Below are 22,620 nucleotides of genomic sequence, written 5' to 3'. Positions count from 1 at the left end.
CTTACCATCTTGAAATACTCCTACTCTTTAAGCAGTGATGTTCATCCTATCCTACAAAATTCACTTTCTGCAGAATGTTTTCAGCCAATCTTGCTGTATCCAGAAATCCCTCCTGTTCTTGCTTGCTAGACTTAGGTGAGTAAATGAATATGTGTATACAAATACAGATGTCGGCTGTGGACTTGCTCTTCCTGTGGATCTTGTAGAAGTGATTGAAACCCTCAATTCTCATGGTTTTGGAATCTCCCAGCCCTCCTGAGCTTCTGTGAATCCCCAAGGGGGCTCAGTTTCCTCTCAAACAATCTCTAATCTGCACAGAATTGAATCTGGCACAAAAACCACCTCCTTCGTGTTCTCACAAACTAAACTAAACCAACAAATAGCCATATGCACAAAGTACATGATATGATTTGGATCTGGGTCCCCACACAAATCTCATGTTCAATTATAATCCCCAGTGTTGGAGGTGGGGCCTGATGGAAGAAGATTGGATCATGGGGGCGGAGTTCTCATGAATGGTTTAGCACCATCCCCCCTTGGTACTATATAGTGAGTTAATTCTCATGAGATCTAGTTGTTTAAATGTGTGTGGCACCTTCCCCCACTCTCTCTTCCTCCTGATCCAGCCATGTAAGATGTGCCTACTTCCCTTTTGTCTTCCACAATAATTGTAAGTTTCCTGAGGCCTCACCAGTCATGCTTCCTGTACAGCCTGTGGAACTGTGAGCCAAGTAAACCTCTTTTCTTTATAAATTATCCAGTCTCAGGTAGTTCTTTATAGCAATGTGAGAGCGGACTAATACAGAAAATTGGTACCAAGGGGTGGGGCATTGCTATAAAGATACTGAAAAATGTGGAAGCAGCTTTGGAATTGGGTAACTGGCAGACGTTGGAACAGTTTGAAGGGCTCAGAAGAAAACAGGAAGATAAGGGAAAGTTTGGAACTTCCTAGAGATTTGTTGAATGGTCGTGACCAAAATGTGGATAGTGATATGGGCAATGAAGTCCAGGCTGAGGAGGTCTCAGATGGAGATTAGGAACTTATTGGGAACTGGAGTAAAGGTGACTCTTGCTATGCTTTGGCAAAGAGACTGGCAGCATTGTGCCCCTGCTCTAAGGATCTTTGGATCTTTGGAACTAAAGATCTTTTGGAACTTTGGACCTTTTGGATCTTCAGATCTTTGGAACTAAGGATCTTTTGGATCTTTTGGAACTTTGACCTTGAGAGTGATGATTTAGGGTGTCTGGCAGAAGAAATTTCTAAGCAGCAAAGCATTCAAGATGTTGTCTGGTTGCTTCTAAAAGCCTGGGCTTATATTCACATGGTCGTTGAAAAAGGAACCAATTCTTTATATTCAAAAATGAAGTAGAACATAAAACTTTGAAAAATTTGAAGCCCGGCCATTGGTAGAAAAGAAAAACCCATTTTCAGGGGAGAAATTCAAAGTCTGCAGAAAATTACATAACTAAAAGAATGGCAAATGCTAATAGCCAAGACAATGGGGAAAAGGCCTTAAAGGCATTTCAGAGACCTCCAAGGCAGCCCCTCTCATCACAGGCCTGAAGGCCTAAGAGGGAAGAGTGGTTTCCTGGGCCAGGCTCAGGGCCCCACTGCCCTGCACTACTGCAGGACACTGGTTCCCACATTCTGGTTGCTCCAGCTCCAGCAAAGGCTCAAAGGCGCCCAGGTAGAGCTGAGGTCACTGTTTCAGAGGGTGCAAATCATAAGCCTTGGCAGTTTCCAGGTAGTGTTAAGCCTGTGGGTGCACAGAGTGCAAGAGTTGGGGCTTGGGAGCCTCCACCTGGATTTCACAGGATGTATGCAAATGCCTAGATGTCCAGGCAGAAGCTTCCTGCAGGGGCAGAGCCCTTATGGAGAACTGCTTTTATGGTAGTGCAAAGGGGAAATGTGGGGTTGGAGTCCCCACATGGAGTCCCCACTGGGGCACTGTCTAGTGGAGGTGTGAGAAGAGGGCCACAGTCATTCAGATGCCAAAGTGGTAGATCCACCAGCAGCTTGCACCCTGCACCTGTAAAAGCTGCAGGCATTCAACACCAGTCCTTGGAGAGCATCCACAGGGGCTGAGCCCTGCAGAGCCACGGGGGTGGTGCTGCTCAAGGTTTTGGGAGCCCACTGCTTGTACTAGTGTGCCCTGGATGTGAGACATGGAGTCAAAGGAGATTATTTTGGAGCTTTAAGATTTAATGGCTACCCTGCTGTGTTTCAGACTTGTGTGGGGCCTGTAGCCCCTTTCTTTTGGCTCATTTCTCCCTTTTGGAATAGGAGTATTTACCCAATGCCTATACCTCATTGTATCTTGGAAGTAACTGTTTTTTTTTTATTTTACAGGCTCTTAGGTGGAAGAGACTAGCTGTGTCTCAGATGACTTTGGACTGTGGACTTTTGAGTTAATATTGGAATGAGTTAAGGCTTTCAGGGACTGCTGGGAAGGCATGATTGTATTTTGAAATGTGAGAAAGACATGAAATTTGGGAGAGGCCAGGGGCTGAATGATATGGTTTGGATCTGTATCCCCACCCAAATCTCATGTTCAATTGTAATCCCCACTGTTAGAGGTGGGGCCTGGTGGAAGGTGATTAGATCATGGGAAGGAGTTCTCATGAAAGGTTTAGCACCATCCTTCCTTGGTACTGTATAGCGAGTGAATTCTTATGAGATCTGGTTGTTTAAAAGTAGGTGGCACCTCCCACCATCTTTCTTTCTCCTACTGTGGCCATGTAAGACATGCCTGCTTCTCCTTTACCTTCTGCCATGATTGTAAGTTTCCTGAAGCCTCCCCAGCCATGCTTCCTGTACAGCCTGTGGAACTGTGAGCCAGTTAAACCTCTTTTCTTTATAAATTACTCAGTCTCGGATAGTTCTTTATAGCAATGCAAGAATGGACTAATACAGTATATATGGGCCTCTGGCTTTACAAACGCTGTCAGTGTGGATGGAGGCAGGGGGCCTGCCTCAGCAATGCATATGATTCGAAAGGAAAAGACACTTATTTATCAGGGCCCAGCCCTTCTGCTGTGGAAGTGCTTCCATTCCTCTTCCCTCCCTTCCTCTTCCCTCATCTCTTTCTTTCTCTCAAGCAAAACTTAGAGGTAGCCCCCTTTTTCAGGTTGACTTGCTGCTGTCAGTTTAGAACCAGCATTTGGGAAGAAAGCTGGGTCCAAGCTGCCTTGGTGGTGGTTGGCTGCCCAAGCATAAGACCAGATGAGCTACTTTCTGCTCAGGTACTAACTCCTGACCCAGTATGCTGTGGCCAGGTAGCAGGGATAGACTTCTGTATGACACACAGAGCATGGGGCACTGGTGCTTACAGGGGAGAGGCTGGGAGCCACGCTCTGGGAGCAGGGCTGCTTATAGCAGAGTCATCGACTCCACACATAGCAGGTCAAGCCCAAAGGTGACTCAGGGTGGGGTGGATGGAAAGAAACAGCATGTGGACCTAAATATTAATTTTTGTTTCTTTTCTTACAGCTGACGAGGAAGAATATTCCTGAGCAAGACACAGGGTTTTCACCCTGATAGATGGAATCTGAGCTACCTTCAAACTTTTAAGGGGGGACTATGGTGACTGCCAGGAGAGGAGTCCCAGTTGAGCCATATGGACCAGGGATGGCGGACAGGAAAGCTTGTCAGTGGGGCTGATGCACAGATGGGGTGTACGAGCTCCTCATTGGGGAAATTTTGTGGGGGAAGGATGCCCTCATAGCTCAAATGTTCAGCTCACTCAAGAGTGGGCCAGAGCTAACAGCTATCACTGTACTCACAGCTCCCAGGCCTTACTGATCCAGTGGTCTCTTCAGAGATTTATGGCTCAGCTCCCAGGAAGAAAGATGATTTTATGTAAATATTTATGAAATTCCTCCCTCTTTCCTTTCCCTCCTGCCTCTCTTTCTCTTCCCTCCCTCCCTCCCTTCCTTTCTTCTTTCCTTCCTTCACTCCTTTTTGCCTGCCTGCCTTTCTCTTTTTTTCTTTCCTTAGAAAGAGGGATTTATAATTCTTTTCCAAGTAATGTGGGGACCATACCATGAAGAAGACATTCTTCCTTTTGGTCCTCTGACTCCGAATGGAACCTCATTCATTCATTCATTCATTCATTCATTTGGTCAGTATTTGGAGTGCTGTTGATAGGGGTGGGGTCATATAGCCCTCACATCTAGATAAGTAGCCCCAACACAGCAATAGGTGAAATTTAAAAAAAACACAACCTGATTAAATTCCAAAGTGGAAAGTCTATACCAGTGTTTTTTAAACTAATTCCCCATGAAAATCACTCGGGAAACTTTTAAAAAATACACATTCCCAAGGTTCAGGCCAGAATCAGAATCTCTAATTTTTAGCTTTAAAAAAATGTTACAAACTTCGCAGGAAATTTTTATGTAGCTTGCCCAGTACTGCACTGTGAATTGGTGTTCAGAAAATATGGTAGATGAGAGACCACCTATGTGAAGTTGAGGATGTAGTGATATCTGACTAGCAGAGTTGTCATGCTCACCTAGCATGCTAATGAGGACAGTGTCAGAGGAGAGAGCTGGCCCTAGGCACCAGACAGACACAGAGAGCCATTTACTTACCCTTGCAGATTCCAAAAGTCAAGACTCAAAAATCGCACTTCTTCTCTCAATGCCTGGAAGTGATGATTGAGACCTGTTGTACTTTTATTTGGTGCTAGGGGCTACTATGGAACTTCAGTCTCCATACTTGCCTGTTAAAGTTCCTTCTGTTTTCCCTTTTACCCAAATTCACTTGTGTAGGGCAATGATATTACAAGAGCAGTGCTCTAACCCCTGAGCTATGGAGCCGCTGCCTGGACGATGATATAAAAGACTGGCCTCAAAGCTGTGGCAGACTTTTGAAAATTATTGGAAAATAACTCAATAACAACACAGTCCTACTTCAAACCCTGTGTTCCCTAAGAGTGCTTTATTCCCTCAAAGTATTTTCAAAGTATCTGTCATTGCTTTGGGGTAGGCTTTTATCACTAGCATCTTCATAGCTGACACTTCATTTCTGGCCCCTTTGCCTTTTTTGTATGTTTAGTCATACATACAGGTCATACCACCACAGCAACTCACTCAAAATAACTCACTTAGGGTGACTGCACAGAAAGTCTCTCTCAGCTATTTTAGTAATAACACAATAGCAACCCACGTTAGTGCAGCTGGGCTCCTTAAATATTCCTTCCTAAGTCATGTAGTACACATTTTAGAAGCCACATTAAAATACTAAAATTACCCACAAACCGTTTATTGCTACAGTTCACTCCCGTATTTTCTTCTCAACCTGTGGGTAAAGAAAGACATAGATAAATTCATCTGATGCTTTAAAGTGGCAGAGCTATAAATATCTGATTTTTCTCTGTGTTTTGAAAAATTGAATAGTCATGGAAAATTCTTATAACGGTATTTACGTAAGTGAGCACTTCCTCTTTCCTTTCTTCCCCCTCGCTCTCCGTATCCTTCCTCCTTCCTTCCCTCCCCCTTTCCTTCCTTCCTTTTTTCCCTCCTTCCCTTCCTTCCTTCCTTCCTTTTTTCCTTCCTTCTTTCCTCTCTTTCTTTACTAAATATCCATATTATGCTAGGTATTGTTTTAGATTCCAAGCCAGACACAAAGGTAAACAAAATATAGTCATTGCTCTCAAATGTCTCACAGCCTTCTGAATCTTTTGAAGAGGAAAACCTGAGAATTATATAAAATTGTTTCATCAACATAAAAGAATCTGAAGATGGCACAGAATGTTTTGGGGGATGCTTCCTTGATTCCTAGTTCCTTTCTCTGTAGATTCTTTCTGTTCAAGGCACAGGCGTAGAGAGACATGAGATGCCTGGGTCAGAAACATAAGACTTTAATACTCACAGCAATAGCAATAGGCAGAGTATCAGCAGTTGTTCATATCTGTCCTGAGCCCCAGTTTCCATAGGGCGTGTGAAGAAGGCCAGATGACACTTATTCACATAGTGACTTGCATTATAGGAGGAGATCCCTGAGCTCAGAGAACCCAAATCTTTTATGATGGGCATTAAGTTTGCCTGCCCTTTTCTCCAACAGCAGGTATTAATTCTGTTTTTCAAGGCTGGTCACTATACATGGAGAATTCTTCCCCAATCCTCTTGCCTCTTACCTTTCTTTTTCTTTCTTTCTTTCCTTCTTTCTTTCTTTCTTTCTTTCTTCCTTCCTTCCTTTTTTTTTTTTTTTTTTTTTGAGACGGAGTCTCACTGTTGCTCAGGCTGGAGTGTGGTGGCGTGATCTTAGGTCACTGCAATCTCTGCCTCCCGGTTCAAGTGATTCCCCTGCCTCAGCCTCCTGAGTAGCTGGGACTACAGGCGCACACCACCACTCCCAGCTAATTTTTTTGTGTTTTAGTAGAGACGGGGTTTCACCATGTAGGCCAGGATGGTCTCCATCTCCTGACCTCGTGATCCACCTGCCTCAGCCTCCCAAAGTGCTGGGATTACAGGCATGAGACACCACACCCAGCCTCACCTTTCTGTAAGTCCAAATAAAAATAAAAGCAGCTGGCAAATCTAAAGTGAGATATAAGTGGATTTCTCCTCCAGGTTCAGGATCCAGATGTTGTCTCTGCCAGGTGTCCTTTCCCACCTTGCCTTCTGTTCTCCTCTCCCCTCCTCTCCAGCTCCATATCATGCTCTGCCAAAGAATGCAAGCCTTCACGTGAGCTGAATCCATCCTGGGCACTACTATTAGGCCCATTCTAAAGCCGGGGTTGGTAAACTATGTCACAAGCTACATCTAGCAGAAATGATTTTTTAAAATTTAATGGTTGTAAGAAAAGAAGAAGAAGAAGAAGCCGGGCACGGTGGCTCACGCTTGTATTCCCAGCACTTTGGGAGGCCAAGGCGGGCAGATTATTTGTGGTCAGGAGTTCAAGACCACCCTGGCCAACAAGGTGAAACCTAGTCTCCACTAAAAATACAAAACTTAGCAGGGTGTGGTGGTGTGTACCTGTAATCCCAGCTACTCAGGAGGCTGAGGCAGGAGAATCACTTGAACCCAGGAGGCAGAGGTTGCAGTGAGCCGAGATCATGCCACTGCACTCCAGCCTGGGTGACAGAGCAAGACTCTGCCAAAAAAAAAAAAAAAAAAGGCCAGGCACGGTGGCTGGCTCACACCTGTAATTCCAGCACTTTGGGTGGCCGAGGCAGGCGGATCACGAAGTCAGGAGATTGAGCCATCCTGACTAAGATGGTGAAACCCTGTCTCTACTAAAAATACAAAAAAAAAAAAAAAAAAAACCCCAAAAAAATTAGCCAGGCACGGTGACGGGCGCCTGTAGTCCCAGCTACCCAGGAGGCTGAGGCAGGAAAATAGCGTGAACCCAAGAGGCAGAGCTTGCAGTGAGCGGAGATAGCACCACTGCACTCCAACCTGGGCGACAGAGTGAGACTCTGTCTCAAAAAAAAAAAAAAAAAAGAAAGAAAACAGAGACACAGAGACAGTCCACAAAGCCTAAAATATTTACTATTTCTCTCTTTCTAAGGAAAGGTTTGCTGAGTCCCATTCTAGAAGTAACTGAGTATAGGGGGAAGTCAATTATAAAAAAAAAAAAAAAAATGGCAGCTACAGCATCCCCAGAATGGATGAGGTGCTGGAGCACTAGGTGAACATGTTACCTTTCTATTTTTTGAGAATTGCTGTTTCCTTTCCTGACAGAAAGCTGGGATGACCTTCCTCAGGTCTTAGAAGACGCAGAGCTCTCAGATTATAAAATGGTACACACTGTCTCTGTCTCTGTATATCTAAACACACATATTATATATCTAATTTAATTTACAATAACCTACACCTTATATCTATATATTATTGTGAATTAAATTAGAAAAAGTGAATAAGGGAATGAGAATTACAGATCCAATTATAATATGGGATTCAAACACATATGGAGCCTGGACTCGTCTTCCTCTCCCAGTCAAGTGTAGCTATGGCGTCAATTAAGATTTATATGATGTTGTCAGGTCTGGGGAATGAATTGCTGAGTGCCAGGAAAATAATGCTCAAGTGTCTGTGCACGCACGGAGCTAGCTGGACGCCGCTCCGACAGATTTCCTTTGCGTATCAAGCATCTGAGCTCTGCAGAAGTCTCTTCTTAAAGTCATCCAGAAGCCCCTCAGTCCTCAGATTGCTGCAGTATCTTATTGTTTTTAAACCCCTCTGTTAACTTAAAGATTAAATATTTTTGCTCACACTCTCTAAGTGTCTGAAAAATGCTCAAAATATTGAAAGATGGAGAAATATACTTGAGAATCTTTTTATTTACTTTAAAATGAGTGTGGGATACTTTCTCCTTCCAGTCTCTCTGGGACTGACTCCAGCTCTAACCTGGCCTTGCAGTGTGGCCAGCAGTTTAGTAATGTCCAACTTGACCTAAGTCTGATTTTTACTAAATCAAGAACTCTACTAAAAGATGTAAAAATGTGAATGATTGTTGTTTGCCACCTTGGAGGAAAATAGCAGTGTTAAATTAGAACATTCTCTCATCTTAGAGATGTTACTAACAGGTGACATTTGCATGCTGTTTCAGAGGAATGGGATTATACTGAATATTTTCCTAATATTTCTTTCGTTGTCACAAGGTGAGAAACAACTGGCACTGTTCTAAGAGCTTAATATGTGTTAATTTAATTCTCACATCTCATGAAGCAGGTGCTGTTGTGAGCCCCATTTGACAGAGGAGGAAACCGAGGCACAGATTGGTAAATGGAAGAGCCCAATTTCAAAGCCTGATGATTTCGTTTCAGAGCTTGGACCCTTTCCTGGCTGACACCAGACATTCCTAGAACCCCTAATTATGTGCTAGAAGAATGATTCTCCATTCTAACTGTAAATAATTTGTAGTTATATGTAAAAGTGGAGTTGGGTTCCAGGCTCAGAAAATTATAAACAAGTTTGTCACCTGCATAACTGTCTGGTGGGACATTGAAAAGTTCCACAAGATCGTCTTCTGCATTGTGGGACCTCTAGTATTCCAGGCCTCCACCCACTAAATGAGGTCACACCTCATCTTCATGACTATCAATAAAGTAAAATAGGGCCAGGTGCGGTGGCTCACGCCTGTAATCCTAGCACTTTGGGAGGCCGAAGTGGGTGGATCACGAGGTCAGGAGTTCGAGACCAGCCTGGCCAACATGGTGAAGCCCTCTCTCTACTAAAAATACAAAAAGTAGCCAGGCGTGGTGGTGGAAGCCTGTAATCCCAGCTACTCGGGAGACTGAGGCAGGAGAATCACTTGAAACCGTAAGGCGGAGGTTGCAGTGAGTCGAGATCTTGCCACTGCACTCCAGCCTGGGCGAAAGAGCAAAACTCCCTCTCAAATAAATACATAAATAAATAAAGTAAAATAAAGCCCCTACGCATTTCCAAAATGCTCTCTAGGGGGCAGTATCCCTCCATTAAGAACTATTGGTTAGCTTTTTGATGGTGACATTAAAGCGTCATTTCTCTAGGTTAAATCAACCTGGATAAGAGTTCTAGCCACAGGCACATGTCTGTGTTTCTACATGAGCATGAAGAAGCGAGTGCACTGTGGAGGGGATATGAATAATATCTCCCTCCCTTCCCAACTAAGGGAAGCCGGCCCACGCCTGCACTCACATGAGACTGTTCCCCACGATGGCACAGTAAGAGGAGACTTGAGAGAGCGCCCTGCTGTTTTGGTCGTGTGTGATGTTAGTGACTGCGTCATAAGAACCAAAGCTGATGCTTGATTGGAGTGTGCTAGAATCCAATCACTTAGAAGTGGGTCCGCCAGAAAATATACGACATTGATTTTTGGAAGCGATGCTGGAAACTGTGGCTGGCGAAGGTAGACTGAGCTTTGCTTTCCAGTATCTGCAAGGGGCCGACTTCTCCGGAGCCTGTGTATGTCGGGGCACTCTCAGGCTTTCATATCGAGCCAGATGTTCCCACTTCCTTTTGATTCTCTTGCTGATGGAGAAAAGTGCCGCTCTGGGGGATGAAATACTTCCCAATGACTTGGAAATTGTGATGGTAACTTGTAGTTGATGAATCATGAGTTGTTACCACAGGCCCCACAAAGACCCACAATGCACACCAAAAACGGGCACCAAAACCACCCCAGTGGTATGGAGAGAAGCACGTGGTTCTCTCATTTTGAACACTCTGTGTTTTAAAGATATCAGTAATGTCTCCCTCCCTTCCCAAATTATTTTCTCCCAGGGAAGCTCCACGTTATGACATCTTCACAGACGCAGTCAACTGTTTTCTTTAAATGTCATTGGCCACCGAGGAGAGGTAGGCCCTAAGTCTTGTGGCCCCAACCCACCCTGCTGAGAGGTTGGTATGTGGCTCCTGTTTTGGGAAAGAGGAGGTAGGCCATTACGTGACTCCCCCACTTCCTCCAGCTCTCTTGGCAAGGCTATTGGCAGACTGGAGCTTGCCCCGCTCTGGACTCAGAAGTTCTCATTTGCTACATTAGGCTGCTTCATCTGGCTCCAATGGGAGGATTCTTGGAAAGTTCTAAACTGGGTTACAGCCGCATTTTAGGCTGCCATTAATTGATTGTTCAGAGCTAAAATTAGAAAAAATACATTGTAACGACTTTTACCATGTCAGAACCAGCAATATTTAAAAATATTTCACGAATGTAATTGCTGGTGTGAAATATACTTGTTTAACCATCCCACCACTAAAGGAAAATTTTGGACTGAAATTCTTGATTTCAGGAAGCAAACTATAAATTTCAACAGATAGTGGTTTGCCTCACTGAAGAGATACAGGCTTCAGGACCCAATAGGCTGGTTTTAGGATCTCGGTCCCTCTATTTACCAGCGGAGGGCCCCAATAACTTACTACCTCTCTGAGTCTCAGGTTTCATATCTGCAAAGTGTGGTTAAGAATATCCGCTTTGCAAAATAGTGTTTTGCACAAGGCTAACTGATAGAGAGAGAGAGAGAGTTAAAGACCAAACTGATAATTTTGTCAACAGCATGGAATAGCAATTGGGAAATTAATTTATTATGTCCTCTGTGTGGTTAACCAAACTAAATGTTTATTTAGCTAGGGTATTGTGTCTTGATAACAGCACCCCCACAAGAGAAAATTTTATATGTTGTAAATTAGGTTTTGGTATCAAAAATTTTGATAAGGTATTAAAACGTGGTACCTAATTTTGAATTTCAAAAACTGTGTGGATATTCATATAGCCACAAAAGTTTGTATACAATTTTACAGGGTCCACAGACCGCTGAATTCCATGCAAGGATCCCTTGAGGATCTATGGGCCTTGTATTTGAAATCCCAGAATACTGCTTACTGAGAGATAGCTTTTATACCTGGGGTTCTAGATTTTGATAATCATTGCCAGGATTTGATTTTATTTTAAGCTAACATACACAACAGATTGCTTGTTAAAAGAGAGCAAAGATCATGGAAAAAATAAATCTGCTCCAAAATTATGTATTGTCTGTTTGTTCTCTGCAAATGCTTGGTGAGGGAGGGAAATATTTCACAGAGGTGTTTACTGTATTGGGTATTCCTAACAAGCTGTGGGTTCGAACATTCCCTGGGGCAGCTCACTTTGTCTCATCGCTTGGAATGATCTCTGCCAGTGTGGGGCTGTTTACAGAGAGGAGGGGATGGGTTAGAGATGGATCTGAGCTATTAAATCATGTGGTTTCTGGGGACTTGGCCTCCTGGTGGCTTTGTTGTTTTTGAATAGTTGTTCTTGGGAGGGTAGGAAAGAGAAGGTATACGAATCTGCCTGCTGCTCAGAAGAGATAGTTTTATTTCTCATGCATTGCATATGTGTCCAAAACTTACTGCCTGAGTTATGCTGATTTGTGATTCCTACCTTTTTCCAGTTGCTTTACCAGATCTGTACCTATCTGAGATTAGCATCACTGGGGGAGAGTTTTGTTTGGGCTGAACTGAAGGACTTCAAGGCTAGCTGTGGAAGTTAGGGCACTTAGGGGAAAGAAAATCTGTAAGTGATCTTGGTCAAAGTCACTTTGCCTCTCAGGCTTTAGTTCTTCCATTGTAAAACTAAATCCACTGTTCACCCATTTAGTGATTTTGCTCAATGCAACACATTTACTGAGAGCTACTATTTTCCAGGAGTGTTCTAGGTCCTTGGAACAGATTAATAAACACAGATCACTGTTCCCCTAAGGGGAGTGGGTGGGAGGATTGGGATTGTAATTGTTCACAGGATGATCTAGAGAAGGAGGCATTGGAAAAGGACTTGACCTGGGAGATAGGAACAAGCTTTCCAGGCAGAGAGAAGAGCCAGAGATGCAGGCTCTTACCCTGCATCCAGGGTAAGCCTCATCCTTGGAGGAGTAGCAAGGGGGCCAGCGTGGCTGGAGCTGCAGGAGCAGGTAGGGAGGGGAGGGTATGAGGTCAAAGGCCCAGTGCGAGGTGGAGACAGCTCTGCCGACACCCTGCTTGGCAAATAATGCTTGGGCCGGGTTTCAAGCCCCATCCATGCCTGAGGCCATGAGCAGCCTACACAATGTGTGGAATTGGAGGCGGGGGTGCCCTGAATAGCCCCACATCAATTTACCTAAAAAGGAAAGATGGAAGTCACTTTTCCCTAGGCCACGGTGGCTTTGGCTTCAGTGGGATTGCCGATAGCCTCTGGGCACACAAGTTCCATTTCTGAATCCCCACTACCTCCCAATCCTTCCACGCGGTCCCTTGCTTCTATACAAAGGGCTCCCAGCGTCTCACATGTTTGCAAGTGACCACAGTGATCCTGCTGGCTCCCCAGGGCATCATTTTTCTTTGCCACTTCCAAAGCTTGCCAGCATCACTGAGAGCATGTCATTAACCAGGGGTGCCTCTAGGTCCTTGTGCAGAGCTCTTGCCCCCAGGGTCAACTGTCTGTCCTAGGGCGTGACGGGCAGCACAGCCTCTCTCATGAGGGTTCCTGACCCTTGTGGCAGACTCTGAGCTGGGATCCTTGTTGCAGAAGCCATCCAGAGTGGACGGAGCAGAGTGTAACTATTGGAGTCAGAAAAAACAAGACCTACACTGAATTCACTCTGCCATCAGCTTTTAGCTTCATAGTGAATTGGCTGTACAACCTTGGGCTTGATGGGCTTGATGCTTAACTTTTTGTGTTTAAAATGGGAATTATAATAGCACCTCATCCCTACTCATGGCAGTTTTGCAAGGAGTAAATGACACAATACATATTAAGCACTTAGCACAGTGGCTGGCACGTAATAATTACTCTATAAATATATATTTTAAACCTTCCAAATTTTCTGGAACAGTACTAATCTAAAATATTTTCTTGAGAAACAGGTATGAAGTACAAATTAGTACATTTCTATTTTTTAAGTTGGTGATGCATATCAAAAGATTTAAAATGTTTTTATCCTATTATGCAGTATTTCTGCTTCTTGATCACACAGTGGAAATTTCCAAAACTGTGAACAAAGATGTATGTATAACAATGTTTACCACTGTATTTTTAATAATAGTAAAAAAAAGATGGCAACTACATGTTTGATGATATGTGTAGTGGGTAAAAATAATTATATATTCTATCTTTGCTGTATATGCAGAGATAGGATATTATGCAGCCATTAAAAAGAAACTCTACAAAGAATATTTAATGATGTGATAAAATCCTTGTAACATAGCTTTAATTGAAAAGTTCAGGATGAAAAATTATATATGCAGTGTGACACTCAAGTGGATAAAAATTATCCTGTATTAATCCACCATATAAACAGAACCAAAGACAAAAACCACATGATTATCTCAATAGATGCAGAAAAGGCCTTTGACAAAATTCAACAACCCTTCATGCTAAAAACTCTCAATAAATTAGGTATTGATGGGACGCATCTCAAAATAATAAGAGCTATCTATGACAAACCCATAGCCAATATCATACTGAATGGGCAAAAACTGGAAGCATTCCCTTTGAAAACTGAACACAAGACAGGGATGCCCTCTCTCACCACTCCTATTCAACATAGTGTTGGAAGTTCTGGTCAGGGCAATCAGGCAGGAGAAGGAAATAAAGGGTATTCAATTAGGAAAAGAGGAAGTCAAATTGTCCCTGTTTGCAGATGACATGATTGTATATCTAGAAAACCCCATTGTCTCAGCCCAAAATCTCCTTAAGCTGATAAGCAAATTCAGCAAAGTCTCAGGATACAAAATCAATGTGCAAAAATCACAAGCATTCTTATACACCAATAACAGACAAAAGAGAGCCAAACCACCAGTGAACTCCCATTCACAATTGCTTCAAAGAGAATAAAATACCTAGGAATCCAACTTACAAGGGATGCGAAGGACCTCTTCGAGGAGAACTACAAACCACTGCTCAATGAAATAAAAGAGGATACAAACAAATGGAAGAACATTCCATGCTCATGGGTAGGAAGAATCAATATCATGAAAATGGCCATACTGCCCAAGGTAATTTATAGATTCAATGCCATCCTCATCAAGCTACCAATGACTTTCTTCACAGAATTGGAAAAAACTACTTTAAAGTTCATATGGAACCAAAAAAGAGCCTGCATTGCCAAGTCAATCCTAAGCCAAAAGAACAAAGCTGGAGGCATCATGCTACCTGATTTCAGACGATACTACAAGGCTACAGTAACCAAAACAGCATGGTACTGGTGCCAAAACAGAGATATAGACCAATGGAACAGAACAGAGCCCTCAGAAATAATGCCATGTATCTACAACTATCTGATCTTTGACAAACCTGACAAAAACAAGAAATGGGGAAAGGATTCCCTATTTAATAAATGGTGCTGGGAAAACTGACTAGCCATATGTAGAAAGCTGAAACTGGATCCCTTCCTTACACCTTATACAAAAATTAATTCAAGATAGATTAAAGACTTACATGTTAGACCTAAAACCATAAATACCCTAGAAGAAAACCTAGGCAATACCATTCAGGACATAGGCATGGGCAAGGACTTCATGTCTAAAACACTAAAAGCAATGGCAGCAAAAGCCAAAATTGACAAATGGGATCTAATTAAACTAAAGAGCTTCTGCACAGCAAAAGAAACTACCATCAGAGTGAACAGGCAACCTACACAATGGGCTAAAATTTTTGCAATCTACTCATCTGACAAAGGGCTAATATCCAGAATCTACAATGAACTCCAACAAATTTACAAGGAAACAACAAACAACCCCATCAAAAAGTGGGCGAAGGATATGAACAGACACTTCTCAAAAGAAGACATTTATGCAGCCAAAAAACACATGAAAAAATGCTCATTATCACTGGCCATCAGAGAAATGCAAATCAAAACCACAATGAGATACCATCTCACACCAGTTAGAATGACAATCATTAAAAAGTCAGGACACAACAGGTGCAGGAGAGGATGTGGAGAAATAGGAACACTTTTACACTGTTGGTGGGACTGTAAACTAGTTCAACTATTGTGGAAGTCAGTGTGGCGATTCCTCAGGGATCTAGAACTAGAAATATCATTTGACCCAGCCATCCCATTACTGGGTGTATACCCAAAGGATTATAAATCATGCTGCTATAAAGACACATGCACACGTACGTTTATTGCAGCACTATTCACAATAGCAAAGATTTGGAACCAACCCAAATGCCCAACAACGATAGACTGGATTAAGAAAATGTGGCACATATATACCATGGAATACTATACAGCCATAAAAAATGATGAGTTCATGTCCTTTGTAGGCACATGGATGAAGCTGGAAACCATCATTCTCAGCAAACTATCACAAGGACAAAAAACCAAACACCACATGTTCTCACTCATAGGTGGGAATTGAACAGTGAGAACACATGGACACAGGAAGGGGAACATCACACACCGGGGACTGTTGTGGGGTGGGGGGAGAGGGGAGGGATAGCATTGGGAGATATACCTAATGCTAAATGACGAGTTAATGGGTGCAGCACACCAACATGGCACATGTATACATATGTAACAAACCTTGCACGTTGTGCTCATGTACCCTAAAACTTAAAGTATAATAATAATTAAAAAAATTATCCTGTATTACTGATAAAGACGGAAAAGAAATATGAATGAAAATGTTAATAATGGTTATTTCTGGGTAGTGGGACTGCAGATGTTTTTAGTTTCTTCTTTGACCTTTTTAAAGTCTCTAAAATGAACATGGATTACTTTTTCAAGAAGGAAAAAAAGCAATGCACTTTAAACATTGTGGTAAGTACACACATACTTATCAGACCATGTGTCTGGAATTTTATTTGGAAAATATGGTTACAGTAAATATAGGTCAACTACTTTCCAAGATTTTTTAATTGGAAACTTTTGAAAAACTTCAAAATGAATTATTTCCTCGGCTATATCTGGATGTGAAGGGAAAATAAAATTTTAAAGGAGGCGGGGTAATGCTTTCAACATTCCCATGTACAAATAACTATCTTCTTGGCTTTTGGGACAGTATTAGGGTGGGGTTTCTATGGTTTTTTTTTTTTTTTTAAGCAATAACTCGGAAGTCTCCAGGATCATCAGGGCCAAGGGACAAAGTTAACTTTAGAGAAAATAGCTTTTCCTGACTTCAGCATTTTATCAGTTTGGCAACAGGAAATGAGGATGGAAACTACTTTTTTTCTGGGAGTGGCATCCCTTGACTGACATAGCTAAATTAGGCAACCATATTTCAAATAGTGTCCTTTATTTTTAGAAAGCTTCAAATAAAGGAACTGCTAGTACAAAAATAACATTAAAATGGCATAGTTCAGCACTTCTCAAGGTTCAACATTCACAAGAATCACCCAAGCAGCTTGAAAAGATGTGGCTGGAGCCTAAGATTCTGCATTTCCACCCAGCTCCTGGGTCATGGTAGTGCTCTTGGGCAGTGGTGACGCTCCCAGGTGGTGGTGGTGATGCTCCCCGGGTGGTGATGCTCCCCAGGTGGTGATGCTCCCCGGGTGGTGGTGCTCCCGGGTGGTGGTGCTCCCCGGGTGGTGATGCTCCCCAGGTGGTGATGGTGGTGCTCCGGGGCGGTGGTGACACTCCCTGGTAGTGGTGGTGCTCCTGGGCAGTGGTGACTCTCCCTGGTGGTGGTGACACTCCCTGGTGGTGGTGGTGCTCCCAAGTGGTGGTGCTCCCAAGTGGTGGTGGTGCTCCCAAGTGGTGGCGCTCCCAAGTGGTGGTGGTGTTCCTGAGTGGTGGTGATGCTCCTGGGTGGTGGTGCTCCCGGGTGGTGGTGGTGGTGCTTCTGGGCAGTGGTGACACTCCCTGGTGATGGTGCTCCCGGGCGGTGGTGCTCCCAGGTGGTGGTGGTGCTCCCAAGTGGTGGTCGTGCTCCCAGGTGGTGGTCGTGCTCTTTGGTGGTGGTGATCCTCCGGGGAGGTGGTGACGCTCCCTGGTAGTGGTGGTGCTCCTGGGTGGTGGTGTTCCTGGGTGGTGGTGATGCTCCCAGGCAGTGGTGGTGCTGCTGCTGGAGGAGAACCGCACTTTTGTAGATTTCCTAGGCAGACATGAAGTGCAGGCTGGGGTGTTGCCTTATCCCTTTACAAAGAGTGCCACAGAGGACCACAGGCCCTAGTGCAGCTAACTCTGTGCATCAGAATCACCCCGTGTGGCTTTCTAAATACACAGGGACACACCTCAGCTCCAGTTGACAAGGTGTTGACCAGTGGGCTCAGGCGTCCCTTTCTTAGAAGCTCTCAAGTGATTCAGAGGCACAGCTGTCCAGTGACAGTTGAGAACTCCTCCCCTGGCTCCTTCTCGGCCCCCTTGGCTGGCCAGCCTCAGTGGTTGGGGGAGGTTTCTGCGCCTCTTGGCTGTCGCTGCACCCCTTGCCTTTACTCAGGAGATGCACTTGCTTGGAGCCTATTTTCAGCCTTAGGTATCTTTGTTCTAGAAGAATCCTCAGAATGAGATAGAGGGTCCTGACCCAGCTCTCCCAGCCCCACTGCTAAGTGGGCATTTCCCAGGCATAGCTCCTAATAGACTCAATGAGCAGCCATTTGGAAGACATTTACAGATTAAAGTAGAATCTGGCATTTTTGTGATACCCGCTCAATGCATTAGGAAACTAGTAGAGGATTTAGAAAATATTTATGGCTTGGGAAAACATGTCTCTAAGAAATTCCAGAAAGTTCCAAATTTGGATTTCTTTTAGAGATAGAAGTTAATAAATGCTAAAAATTCAATGCCCTGCTCCCTTCATTAATAAGATGGAGATATCTGGGAAACTGTACACAAGAAAGCAGTTTAGATGTCAAAAGGATAATTTCTCTGAGCTCCAGTAAAATATAGATTTTGAAAAACCCAACAATACCAAAAATGTCACCTAACTTTGGTGACACAGAAGCTCAGAGATGAGGAATTTTCAGTTTCTTGATTTAGAAAAAATTTGAGTAGTGTAAAAATGAAAACTGCAGAACTGTAGTAGGTATTTATTTAGGAATCAGGGCCAAATCAGAATAAGATTGCTTGAAATGAGTTATTTATTTATTCATATTGTAAAAAACACATAACATTAAGTTTGCCATCTTAACGATTTTTTAAAATTATACTTCAAGTTCTGGAATACATTTGTTACATAGGTATACATGTGCCATGGTGGTTTGCTGCACCCATCAACCCATCATCTAGGTTTTAAGCCCCATATGCATTAGGTATTTGTCCTAATGCTTTCCCTCCTCTAGTCCCCCACCTCAACAGGCCCCGGTGTGTGATGATCCCCTCCCTGTGTCCATGGGTTCTCATTGTTCAACTCCCACTTATGAGTGAGAACATGTGGTGTTTGGTTTTCTGTTCCTGTGTTAGTTTGCTGAGAATGATGGTTTCCGGCTTCATCCATGTCCTTGCAAAGGACATGAACTCATTCATTTTTATGGCTGCATAATATTCCATGGTGTATATGTGCCACATTTTCATTATCCAGTCTATCATTGGTGGGCATTTGGGTTGGTTCCAAATCTTTGCTATTGTGAATAGTGCTGCAATAAACATATGTATGCATGTGTCTTTACAGTAGAATGATTTATAATCCTTTGGGTATATAACCAGTAATGGGATTGCTGGGTCAAGTGGTATTTCCTGTTCTAGATCCTTGAGGAGTCACCACACTGTCTTCCACAATGGTTGAACTAATTTACACTGCCACCAACAGTGTAAAAGTGTTCCTATTTCTCCATATTCTCTCCAGCATCTGTTGTTTCCTGACTTTTTAATGGTCACCATTCTAACTGGCGTGAGATGGTATCTCGTTGTGGTTTTGATTTGCATTTCTCTTTTTTCTTTTTTTTAATTATACTTTAAGTTTTAGGGTACATGTGCACATTGTGCAGGTTAGTTACATATGTATACATGTGACATGCTGGTGCGCTGCACCCACTAACTCGTCATCTAGCATTAGGTATATCTCCCAATGCTATCCCTCCCCCCTCCCCCCACCCCACCACAGTCCCCAGAGTGTGATATTCCCCTTCCTGTGTCCATGTGATCTCATTGTTCAATTCCCACCTATGAGTGAGAATATGCGGTGTTTGGTTTTTTGTTCTTGCGATAGTTTACTGAGAATGATGATTTCCAGTTTCATCCATGTCCCTACAAAGGACATGAACTCATCATTTTTTATGGCTGCATAGTATTCCATGGTGTATATGTGCCACATTTTCTTAATCCAGTCTATCATTGTTGGACATTTGGGTTGGTTCCAAGTCTTTGCTATTGTGAATAATGCTGCAATAAACATACGTGTGCATGTGTCTTTATAACAGCATGATTTATAGTCATTTGGGTATATACCCAGTAATGGGATGGCTGGGTCAAATGGTATTTCTAGTTCTAGATCCCTGAGGAATCGCCACACTGACTTCCACAATGGTTGAACTAGTTTACAGTCCCACCAACAGTGTAAAAGTGTTCCTATTTCTCCACATCCTCTCCAGCACCTGTTGTTTCCTGACTTTTTAATGATTGCCATTCTAACTGGTGTGAGATGATATCTCATAGTGGTTTTGATTTGCATTTCTCTGATGGCCAGTGATGATGAGCATTTTTTCATGTGTTTTTTGGCTGCATAAATGTCTTCTTTTGAGAAGTGTCTGTTCATGTCCTTCGCCCACTTTTTGATGGGGTTGTTTGTTTTTTTCTTGTAAATTTGTTGGAGTTCATTGTAGATTCTGGATATTAGCCCTTTGTCAGATGAGTAGGTTGGGAAAATTTTCTCCCATTTTGTAGGTTGCCTGTTCACTCTGATGGTAGTTTCTTTTGCTGTGCAGAAGCTCTTTAGTTTAATTAGATCCCATTCGTCAATTTTGGCGTTTGTTGCCATTGCTTTTGGTGTTTTGGACCTGAAGTCCTTGCCCATGCCTATGTCCTGAAAGGTAATGCCTAGGTTTTCTTCTAGGGTTTTTATGGTTTTAGATCTAACGTTTAAATCTTTAATCCATCTTGAATTGATTTTTGTATAAGGTGTAAGGAAGGGATCCAGTTTCAGCTTTCTACATATGGCTAGCCAGTTTTCCCAGCACCATTTATTAAATAGGGAATCCTTTCTCCATTACTTGTTTTTGTCAGGTTTGTCAAAGATCAGATAGTTGTAGGTATGCGGCGTTATTTCTGAGGGCTCTGTTCTGTTCCATTGATCTATATCTCTGTTTTGGTACCAGTACCATGCTGTTTTGGTTACTGTAGCCTTGTAGTATAGTTTGAAGTCAGGTAGTGTGATGCCTCCAGCTTTGTTCTTTTGGCTTAGGATTGACTTGGAGATGCAGGCTCTTTTTTGGTTCCATATAAACTTTAAAGTAGTTTTTTCCAATTCTGTGAAGAAAGTCATTGGTAGCTTGATGGGGATGGCATTGAATCTGTAAATTACCTTGGGCAGTATGGCCATTTTCATGATATTGATTCTTCCTACCCATGAGCATGGAATGTTCTTCCATTTGTTTGTATCCTCTTTTATGTCCTTGAGCAGTGGTTTGTAGTTCTCCTTGAAGAGGTCCTTCACATCCCTTGTAAGTTGGATTCCTAGGTATTTTATTCTCTTTGAAGCAATTATGAATGGGAGTTCACTCATGATTTGGCTCTCTGTTTGTCTGTTATTGGTGTATAAGAATGCTTGTGATTTTTGCACATTGATTTTGTATCCTGAGACTTTGCTGAATTTGCTTATCAGCTTAAGGAGATTTTGGGCTGAGACAATGGGGTTTTCTAGATATACAATCATGTCGTCTGCGAACAGGGACAATTTGACTTCCTCTTTTCCTAATTGAATACCCTTTATTTCCTTCTCCTGCCTAATTGCCCTGGCCAGAACTTCCAACACTATGTTGAATAGGAGTGGTGAGAGAGGGCATCCCTGTCTTGTGCCAGTTTTCAAAGGGAATGCTTCCAGTTTTTGCCCATTCAGTATGATTTTGGCTGTGGGTTTGTCATAGATAGCTCTTATTATTTTGAAATACGTCCCATCAATACCTAATTTATTGAGAGTTTTTAGCATGAAGGGTTGTTGAATTTTGTCAAAGGCTTTTTCTGCATCTATTGAGATAATCATGTGGTTTTTGTCTTTGGCTCTGTTTATATGCTGGATTACATTTATTGATTTGCGTGTATTGAACCAGCCTTGCATCCCAGGGATGAAGCCCACTTGATCATGGTGGATAAGCTTTTTGATGTGCTGCTGGATTCGGTTTGCCAGTAATTTATTGAGGATTTTTGCATCAATGTTCATCAAGGATATTGGTCTAAAATTCTCTTTTTTGGTTGTGTCTCTGCCCGGCTTTGGTATCAGAATGATGCTGGCCTCATAAAATGAGTTAGGGAGGATTCCCTCTTTTTCTATTGATTGGAATAGTTTCAGAAGGAATGGTACCAGTTCCCCCTTGTACCTCTGGTAGAATTCGGCTGTGAATCCATCTGGTCCTGGACTCTTTTTGGTTGGTAAACTATTGATTACTGCCACAATTTCAGCTCCTGTTATTGGTCTATTCAGAGATTCAACTTCTTCCTGGTTTAGTCTTGGGAGAGTGTATGTGTCGAGGAATTTATCCATTTCTTCTGGATTTTCTAGTTTATTTGCGTAGAGGTGTTTGTAGTATTCTCTGATGGTAGTTTGTATTTCTGTGGGATCGGTGGTGATATCCCCTTTATCATTTTTTATTGTGTCTATTTGATTCTTCTCTCTTTTTTTCTTTATTAGTCTTGCTAGCGGTCTATCAATTTTGTTGATCCTTTCAAAAAACCAGCTCCTGGAGTCATTGATTTTTTGAAGGGTTTTTTATGTCTCTATTTCCTTCAGTTCTGCTCTGATTTTAGTTATTTCTTGCCTTCTGCTAGCTTTTGAATGTGTTTGCTCTTGCTTTTCTAGTTCTTTTAATTGTGATGTTAGGGTGTCAATTTTGGATCTTTCCTGCTTTCTCTTGTGGGCATTTAGTGCTATAAATTTCCCTCTACACACTGCTTTGAATGCGTCCCAGAGATTCTGGTATGTTGTGTCTTTGTTCTCGTTGGTTTCAAGGAACATCTTTATTTCTGCCTTCATTTCGTTATGTACCCAGTAGTCATTCAGGAGCAGGTTGTTCAATTTCCATGTAGTTGAGTGGCTTTGAGTGAGATTCTTAATCCTGAGTTCTAGTTTGATTGCACTGTGGTCTGAGAGAC

The 22,620-nt window shown here is 42.7% G+C and overlaps 1 long non-coding RNA gene across 1 annotated transcript; it reads right to left on the bottom strand.

Annotated features, from left to right (window-relative positions):
• Nucleotides 1-5,208: 5,208 nt before the first annotated feature.
• On the bottom strand, nucleotides 5,209-10,377 carry LOC129534314 (uncharacterized). The gene is made up of 3 exons (XR_010134086.1): nucleotides 9,626-10,377; nucleotides 5,873-6,664; nucleotides 5,209-5,299 (listed from the first exon to the last, which is right to left on the bottom strand). It is a non-coding gene; the product is annotated as an uncharacterized lncRNA (long non-coding RNA).
• Between the last annotated feature and the right edge of the window lie 12,243 nt (nucleotides 10,378-22,620).

Source organism: Gorilla gorilla, chromosome 5 (genome assembly GCF_029281585.2).
Source record: "Gorilla gorilla gorilla isolate KB3781 chromosome 5, NHGRI_mGorGor1-v2.1_pri, whole genome shotgun sequence".
Lineage (NCBI taxonomy): Eukaryota > Metazoa > Chordata > Mammalia > Primates > Hominidae > Gorilla > Gorilla gorilla.
Note: the sequence above shows the minus strand (reverse complement) of the source record. Positions and strands in the feature narration are given on the sequence as shown.